The sequence below is a fragment of the Symphalangus syndactylus genome, chromosome 12 (genome assembly GCF_028878055.3).
Source record: "Symphalangus syndactylus isolate Jambi chromosome 12, NHGRI_mSymSyn1-v2.1_pri, whole genome shotgun sequence".
NCBI classification, from domain to species: Eukaryota; Metazoa; Chordata; class Mammalia; order Primates; family Hylobatidae; genus Symphalangus; species Symphalangus syndactylus.
This window is the reverse complement of record NC_072441.2, coordinates 3,653,491-3,662,657: the sequence shown is the minus strand read 5'-3', so window position 1 is coordinate 3,662,657 and position 9,167 is coordinate 3,653,491.

Below are 9,167 nucleotides of genomic sequence, written 5' to 3'. Positions count from 1 at the left end.
GACTGCTTGAGCCCAAGAGGTCGTGGCTGAAGCAGTGAGCTGTGGTCACATCATTGCACTCCAGCCTGGGCAGCACAGCAAAACCCTGTCTCAAAAAAACAAAAGCAAAAACAAAAAATGCTTGTGATAAACGTGAGACACTGAGATTAAATGTAAAAGGGTGTTCCTTACACCCACCGCCTAGCTACCCAGCTCAAAATAAGAAGTTGCTGAGGCTGGGCACGGTGGCTCACGCTTGTAATCCCAGCACTTTGGGAGGCCGAGGCGGGCGGATCACGAGGTCAGGAGATCGAGACCACGGTGAAACCCCGTCTCTACTAAAAATACAAAAAATTAGCCGGGCGTGGTGGCGGCGCCTGTAGTCCCAGCTACTCGGAGAGGCTGAGGCAGGAGAATGGCGGGAACGCGGGAGGCGGAGCTTGAAATGAGCCGAGATGGCGCCACTACACTCCAGCCTGGGTGACAGAGCGGGACTCCGTCTCAAAAAAAAAATAAAAAAAAAAGAAGTTGCCGAAACCCTTAGGGTCCCTGAGGGTCCCTCAACCTGACAACTCTCTCCCCCAAAGAGATTACCATTATCCTGTATCTTGTGTGGTTTTTAATTCCTCTTTATTTTTATTAATAGTTGTACCATCATATGTGCCTCTAATATGTTGTTTAGTGTTGCATGCTTTGAACTTTATTCAGGTATACTCAAGAAGTATGTATCTTTCTGTGGTGTGCTATTTTCATTCAACATTGTGTTCCTGAGATTAATCTTGTTAACATTTACAGTTCCGGTCCCTCATTCACACTGCTGTGTAGTATTCCATTTGTAAACATGCTATGATTTGTTAACTTGCTCTCCTGCTAATCTTCAGTGCCCCGTTACCGTAGACAGAGCTGCCATGGATGCTCTTGTGTGTCCTTATGCACATGTGTCTGAGCTTCCTTGCTAGCTTTTTAGGGGTTGTGAGCATCTTAAAACATATTGTATAATTTCATATTGTTTTTTCAACCAGTGTGACAATCCATAATCTCATCTGCAGTGCATAAGGGCTGCAATATTCCCATGTTCAAATTGTCATTCATATGATCAAAAACATTGACTAATTATTTACTGCTTACTATATTAAGTAAAAATATTTGCAGTTTACGTACAAACTCATTTTTCTGGCTTATCACTGTCTGTTTGCTACTCTAAAACATAAACCTGAGTGCCAATCATGATGTGTGCCTCCCTGTCATTGCAGGAAAAATTCACAATTTTCAAGTTATACAAATACAAGTTTAATTTTTAATTTTATCTAAAATGGTATGATTTCAATCAGAATTGCCCTATCACTAGCAGAAGATAGAGCTTTGCCAAACCCCACCGTGCAAAGGAAGTGTGCATATAGGTTAAGAGATGTGAATGCAACTATTTTCTTTTTTTTTTAGCATAAAATACCTGCCCACCTAAGGGAATGCAAACAATTTACTCCACTTATCATTCTCAAAATGTTGACAATGCATTCCATAAAATGTTTTACGATGACTAAATGAGATAATATATGAAAAGCCGCTAATACAACGCTCAGTATCAAGCAGACATTCAATAAAGCTATTGTTATTCAGCAACAACGCATTGATAAATCACCAACTTTGAGGGCTACTCTAATAACGAACAGGTATAATATAACCATATTCATTAAAAATATAATTTCTCCAAAGTTGTAACTTCAATAATATTTAATATTCCAGGTAAGATAACCTTACTATATTTTAAAAGCCCAGGTGTTCTTTATCGTAATAAAAATGTAGTAATCTGCAGATGAGATTATTAGATCAGAGACTAACACACTTCTTCGTAGAAATTAACTGGGGTCAAAGAATGTACATGCTTTCCAGACATACACCATGCACACAGGCATATTGTCTCTGGTCTCAAGACTGAATTCAAGGCTAGCCTTTTGAACATCTACATCTTATTAAATTATGTTTACACTAAGTTAAAAGCATTTTAATATAATTATCGCTGAGGCTTGTCGTCACTTACAAATCCCAGAAGGATTGTGTTGCATGACAAAGCAGACCAGAGATCCAGATCCTAAGTGGTAAACAAGACTCCTTCTCACCTCCACACAGTGCTGTCAATCTGCACTGAGGGCAATCTCTGTATCACTAACATCTATTAATGTCACACACATGTTGAGGGCAGGCTAGGTCTTTTCATAGAACCAGACGGACAGAGAGAAATGGAGAATGAATATTAGCTTTAATGAATGGATGCAGAGGATCAAATATTATCCTTAAAAGAATATTTTTGGTTCTTTTCATCTCTTTCTCCCTATTTAGCTATATTTTTCATGAGGAATATTAATGCATTATTAGTCCACAAGTTCAACCTCTGTGCACTGAGAAATAGGATTAGCATGGCTTATAAAATTTATCTGGGGGGAGGTTTCAGCTATCGAGGAATTATAGGGTGTATTAATTCTTACTTATTTAGGTTACAGATGGTTAAGCCAGGAATTATGTACTTATAATTAGGTACAGAATCGATAGCGATCCCATGGTTGCTACTTATCTATCACTTCTGTTCCCAATGCATTTAAGTTGCTTGCAAATGCATACAATATAGCAATATAAAATACTTAAACTCTTTAGAAAGAACCTTTAGAAAATACAAAAAATAGGGAAGCAAGATGGTGTCAGAAACGTGGTCAGTGAACAAATGGACACTTTGACGAATCATGCACTGAGTCAGGGCAGAGCACAAATTTGACTTTGAGTTTTCTAATTAACATGCAGAAAGGAGAAAATATAACCAGTAACAAGACCGTGCATGATATATTCTAGTTATTTGGGAGAACACCAATATGAAATAAGAGAAAATATTTCCTACGGCCCCTCAAGAAGAGAAGGTTTTATGATGGCTAAAGCAGTTCAGTAAGAAGCGACTGTGTTGGGCCCAGTATGATGTGGTCCAGTTAGGCTTCTTTTTCTTTTTTCTTTTTTTTTTTTTTGAGACAGAGTCTCACTCTGTCGCCCAGGCTGGAGTGCAGTGGTGCAATCTCGGCTCACTGCAAGCTCCGCCTCCCGGGTTCACACCATTCTCCCACCTCAGCCTCCCAAGTAGCTGGGACTACAGGCGCCGCCACCACGCCTGGCTAATTTTTTGTGTTTTTAGTAGAGACGGGGTTTCACCGTGTTAGCCAGGATGGTCTCGATCTCCTCATCTCATGATCCGCCCGCCTCAGCCTCCCAAAGTGCTGGGATTACAGGGGTGAGCCACCGCACCCGGCCAGTTAGGCATTTTTGATGGTCTCACTTCATCTTGAAACAGATTTTAGATAACAATGCAGAATAGATGGCTTCGTTTCCTCCAGGCCATCTTTCATAAATATTATTTATCTTATCCACGTGTCTGAAAAGTATCCAGCTGCAGTGAATTCGTGATTATAGTCCCTGACAAGTACCGGGAAAGCTGTAATTCTATGTTTTCATTTGCAAACAAAGCATTACACTCCAAAAGTCAACAAAATTGCATGTAGCACAAACATCCTCATGTGAAAAGCAGGAGCTGGATAAAGATGGGCCTTAACAGACCGCTCAATTTCTGACTTGAAAGGTACACAAGCAGCGCTGGCAGTCAAAGTGAAGAGTTCCTCAGAAAACAATTTTGGGACTACTTTAATGCAAAGAAAAGCAGGAAATAAAGTTCAACAGCTGCATTCCATAAAGCATACTGGCAGTTATTTGTCAAAAAAAATAAATAAAAATAAAATTAAAAATAAAACTCTTCTAGTGAAAAATGGCTCAAGCCTTAGGAAGGAAGAAGGAAGAGAGAGGAAGGGAGAGGAGGAAAGAAACCAGCTCCAGCTACAATGCTTGGTTTTGAGCAACAAAGATTCCTGAAATACTTTCCAAAATAAACCTGTGGCAAAATGCTGAACTTGGAAACAGAAATAGACAACTTGATGCACAAAATAATCAGTTCTAAAATAGTCAAAATGTACAAAAGGATACAAAGCATTTGTGGTGTTGACTGAGAAATTAACCATGTACATTTGCTAAACGTAGAAATCTGGGGACAGAGACTGAAAAATACAATGATCCCCAAGGCTATTTATTTTGGCATTACTTATTTATAAAGTAAATACATAAAATTGAAAGTCTTTCCTATAACCTGCTTCTCCAAATCTCTCGGAGTCTTTGTTTCAGGTCTAGTCTGGCCTCCCTCATTTTTGTTCTCAGTCTGCCTGGATCCTGAGGTCACTGGAGTCTGTGCTCCCAGCGCGTGTCCATTCCACAGTGGAATGTGAGAACGTAGTAAAACACAAAAATACAAATAAATAAGATTCTATGTTTGAGTCTGAGTGAGAGCAGCTAGAGGTGACTTAGATTAACTGAAAAAGGTGTAAAAGAATTTTGCTAAAATCATGCCTCAAAGAGTCTACAGTATTAATCGTGTAATACAGCACTACGCCACACGAGGGCACTATATGGTCAGCTTACTCAGATGAAAGCAAAATGTAAACGGAGTTTATAAGAACAAGATTTGATGAAAATAAAATTACATTCTCTCCCAGGTAATAAAAAAAATCAAAATTCTGGAACATTTAAAGACCCTATGTGTGGTTTGTAATAAAATGGTAATAGCTTGACTTGCTCTCATCCATTTCACCTGCAACTTGGCCGCTATCAGTTTTTCAAACAGCTTAGGAATTTTTCAACGTAAAGTCATTTACACATTCTATTTATCTCTGCCTAGGACACTCTCCGACCTCATTGTAATCTTTTAGGTCTCAGCTGAAATGCAATTTCCTCAGAGACAGCTAACCTAGACACCTTACCTAACGCAAGTCTCTCTTACGCAACATGCAACTGTATGTCAGCCCTCGGTGTATTTTAGTCATGGCACTTACCGAAAGTATTTTATTTATGCACATCGCACATTCCTATGTGAGTTTTGTCTGTTCCCTTCAATATGCTTTAAGCTCCATGAGGCTAAATACCTGTCAGTTTTGGTCACTGTCTAATCCCCAGAGCCTAGGACACTGGGGCATAATAGAAACAAAGCTATGTGTTGAATGAATGAATGAATCTCTGTGACTGTGGCTTATTTCTCCCTACAAAGTTTGACTGAGCCCCACACTCTCACAGAAATCTTTAAAATAATAACAAAAAAGTAGTGAATGTCACCATGTGTTTTCTGACCAATAAACCTGAGAGCTTGTCTGGAGGTTATATGAATTATGGAGCGTCATGATATACTCTTTATTCAACATTGCTTCTCTTCTATTTAAAAACCTGCCCTTCTTTGGAAAGGGTGAAGTGGGACAGGCTGAAGAACACAGATGTTTGAGGGAAGAATGCTTACATTCACCTACTTTGTGATAACTTTACCCTTGTTAAAACGGAAATACAGAAAAGAGGTTACGGAGGAGTTTAATGCTGCCCTTTCTTAGCACAAGAACAACACAATTCTCTTTTCTTTGTCTCCAACTTTACAGGTACTTACTGTGGCGTATAAAATGGTCACTTACAAATTAGACCAACAAAAGGGTATTAAAAGTATTTGTTTATGGGACATCGGGGTGTAAAACACACCACTCAACATCGTGATGTAACTTTACACGACAATAGGGAAGGAGATAGAAAAGACAAAATGCACGGGGTGGGGGGACAACAGCAGGGCAAAGTGATCCGAAGACAATCTCCACAGAGTTCCAAGATCATGTGGATTCCAAAAGGCCAGAGGCCATTTGCTCCTTGATATTAACTCCAGGCTTAGCGTGATACTACAACGTAATTGTGGATGAAGTAGATAAGTGCGTCTTGAAGGCTTAAACCAAAACTATGGTTGGTCATAAAGAGGTGGCCGTGTTTTTTTGTTTTGTTTTGTTTGGTTTTTGGTTGTTTTTTTTTTTTTGGCCGAGGAAGAATTGGTTAGGGTATAAGGTCTGCATTTCAGGCTTCCATCATCAAAGACTGACAAATTCAGGCGAGCTGGAGTGAAGGTTAGGTCTTCCCCAGCCGTGGTCTTCACAGAGTGGGGGATCAGACCAGCAGGATTAAGGGGAATTCGGTGACCTTGTTACTCATAGGTCAGTAGCTTGGGGTTGCGCTTTCTCCTTTTTTCAACCTGTAGTCGACACAGCAAAAAGGCCCAGAACTGGCGAAGGAACAAAGCAGCAAAAAGTGAGGCCCAATAAAAGCTTCAGGCTCAAGAAGACCCCTGAGAAACGAAAGGGAGAGACTATTCCAGGGGACAGTAGGTGAAAAGGAGATAACTAAAAGCGCAGTGGCAAAATGTTCTTACACGTAAGGGATGTTCGTTAATGGACAAATATTCATGGCACTATGATCTGTTAGGACAAATGTAGAATCATCTGTATGCTTTAAATACCGTGTGTGTAAGATTTTAACTGTTTATTAGAAGTCCGAGAACCCCGTTTAAGGTATCTGGATATTCCCTCCCCTTCCTTTCCAAGATTCAGACACTACTAGGTGTGTAGCAGGATGAGCCGCAGACAAAACCCCTCAGACGCCGAGTTGTAGAAGGAAGGGCTTTATTCAGTTGGGAGCATCAGCAAGCTACTGCCTCAAAACCCGAGCTCCCCAAGTGCACAATTTCTGTCCCTTTTAAGGGCTCACAACACTAAGGATTTCACAAGAAAGGGTCGTGATTTATTTGAGCAAGCAAGGGGTACGTGGCAGGGGCTGCATGCACCGGTGGTCAGAGTGAAACGGAACAGGGCAGGGAGTTTCACAATGTTCTTCCATACAATGCCTGAAATCTATGGGTAACATCGGGTTCTAAGTCATGAGTTGATTTTTAGCTACTAGGTTTAGGCCAGGCAGGCCCAGGCCTGGTTTTGGGTCTGGCGCTGGGCTGCCTGTCTTTGATTTCACTTCCTTGTTTTTTTCTTAAAACAGGTACTGAGTATAAAACAGTATAAAACAATATGAGAGGGTCTCTCTCTTCCCTCAAGGGTAAAAATAAGATTGCGACAAATCTAAACTTTATGGAAGTCAAATAAAAAACACTTAAACATATGTAAATAATTGCATACATAAAATATTGCATTAAAATGCCTCGTAAGTGTCACGTAGTCTTTAAACAAATACATTTTCAATGATGGCACAGCTTTTTGGTTCCATTTCTATTTTAATCTCTGATATTCGCACATACCTGTGCACACGTGGAAACATCTATTACTGTTTCAAAAAGACAACTATTAGCAAAGTTCTTACATACACCTGCATATCATGCATTAGAATCAAGTACTTTATTCATTTCATGTCTTCAAAATTACGTTAATGTACTAATCAGGTATTCCATCCTTTCTACAGTATGGTCTTCCTAGAATAAGCTACCCAACTTTCTCAAAGGTGCAAAATGACCATATTTAAAGTTTGGATGAAATTTAATTCATCTTTAATTTGTTTCTGTCACTTTACTATGTTCTGGGGTGTTTTTTAATCTCTCTCTCTCTCGCTCTCTCTCTCCCTCTCTCACTGTCACACACACACAAACACACATGCCTGGTGCTGTCAGCTCTGAGATTTCTGATGATCAAGAGAAACAGGACATCTTTTAAACTTGAAGTACATTCATATGTCAATGAATGACAATGTGTTTGCACCATTACAGACAAAATCACAGCAGTCTTTATTTCCAAAAGCCAAAAATGTAGGGCTCAATCAACATAAAATGTCATAAGCAATAATTAAATAAATGCCAATAGAATGACCTTATAATTTTCAAACCCATGTCAGATAAAGTTATAAGAGATATCCAAATGCCAATACATATGATATTAATACCTGTGTTTTGTGGTATTAAGAACACGAAAAAATAGAAAATTCTATGAAGTTCAAAGTTCTTTAAAGTTAGATGGAAAAGGCATTCATTGGTATTCCCACGAAGTTTTACGGTTTAGTTGGAAAATACACATATGTTTCTTAAGAGCTAAAATAATGCATTCGACATACAGACAAATGACCAATGTAGGTGGGAGGGCAGAGTTCTGTGATTAGACAGGAGAATTAGAAAATCTGTTCCAAGTAACTCCAGGGAATGGGTGGTATAACTTCCTCCTTGAGGTCCGAGGGTCACCAACATAAAAGCTCTACATAAGTTTTTATTAGTAGCTCAGAAAAAAAAATAGAATCTAAAAAGATCAAAATCCTGGCAAAGGTTTCCGGTCATAATAAATCATAGTCGCGCAGGATGACATGATCTCCCACAGCATAAGATTTAGAATTAAGTGTTTGGTACTGTGAGTATCTTCAGTTACCAGATAGTCGTTGCTTTCATGATGTGTACACGTCTCCTTAGCCTCGGCAGGGTTTCCAATTAAGCATAGAAATACTTTAAAAATTTGAAATCCTAGTAAAGACAGTTTGGCATTGGAAAGGATCCAATCTGTGTTGGAAATCTACATACGTGTAATGTTTAAGAGAACTTCGCTTATGAGAGAAAGCTTCGTTTTGTTTTTTGAGAGAGAGTCTCACTCTGTCACCCAGGCTGGAGGGCAGTGGTGGGATCTCAGCTCACTGCAACCTCCCCTCCCAGTTCAAGCAATTCTCCTGCCTCAGCCTCCTGAGTAACTGGCACTACAGATGCACCCCACCACGCCCGGCTAATTTTTGTATTTTTAGTAGAGACAAGGTTTCTCCAGGTTGGCCAGGCTGGTCTTGAACTCCTGACCTCAGGTGATCTGCCCTCCTTTGCCTTCCAAAGTGCTGGGATTACAGGCATGAGCCCCCATGCCCAGCAGAGAGTGAGTTTTAAAGGTACAATATCTAATATGCAGTTGAGTACTTGAAACAGATATTTGATTTTAAATTTCTTACTAATATAAACAATATTGGAACATTTGGCAAAGCGTTTGGATTCACCATATTGATTGTTCTTACAAAAATAAAATTATCGGGGAAATTTTGTTTGTAGATGCAGACACTAAAGAACTTAAGTGAAATAAAATATATTACATTTGGAATTCCTAGTGAATTGGAATGATGGTTTCATAATTTCAAACTTAAAATATGTAATTATTTGCTTGATTTTGACATGGTATTTTAAATTGATATTTTAGTATTTATATATTATTTTGGAACAACTAGATGCATTTTAGGGTCACTATTTTTATTAATTAGATTTATAAAAGTTATTTAGATATGCAGAAAAAATTTAC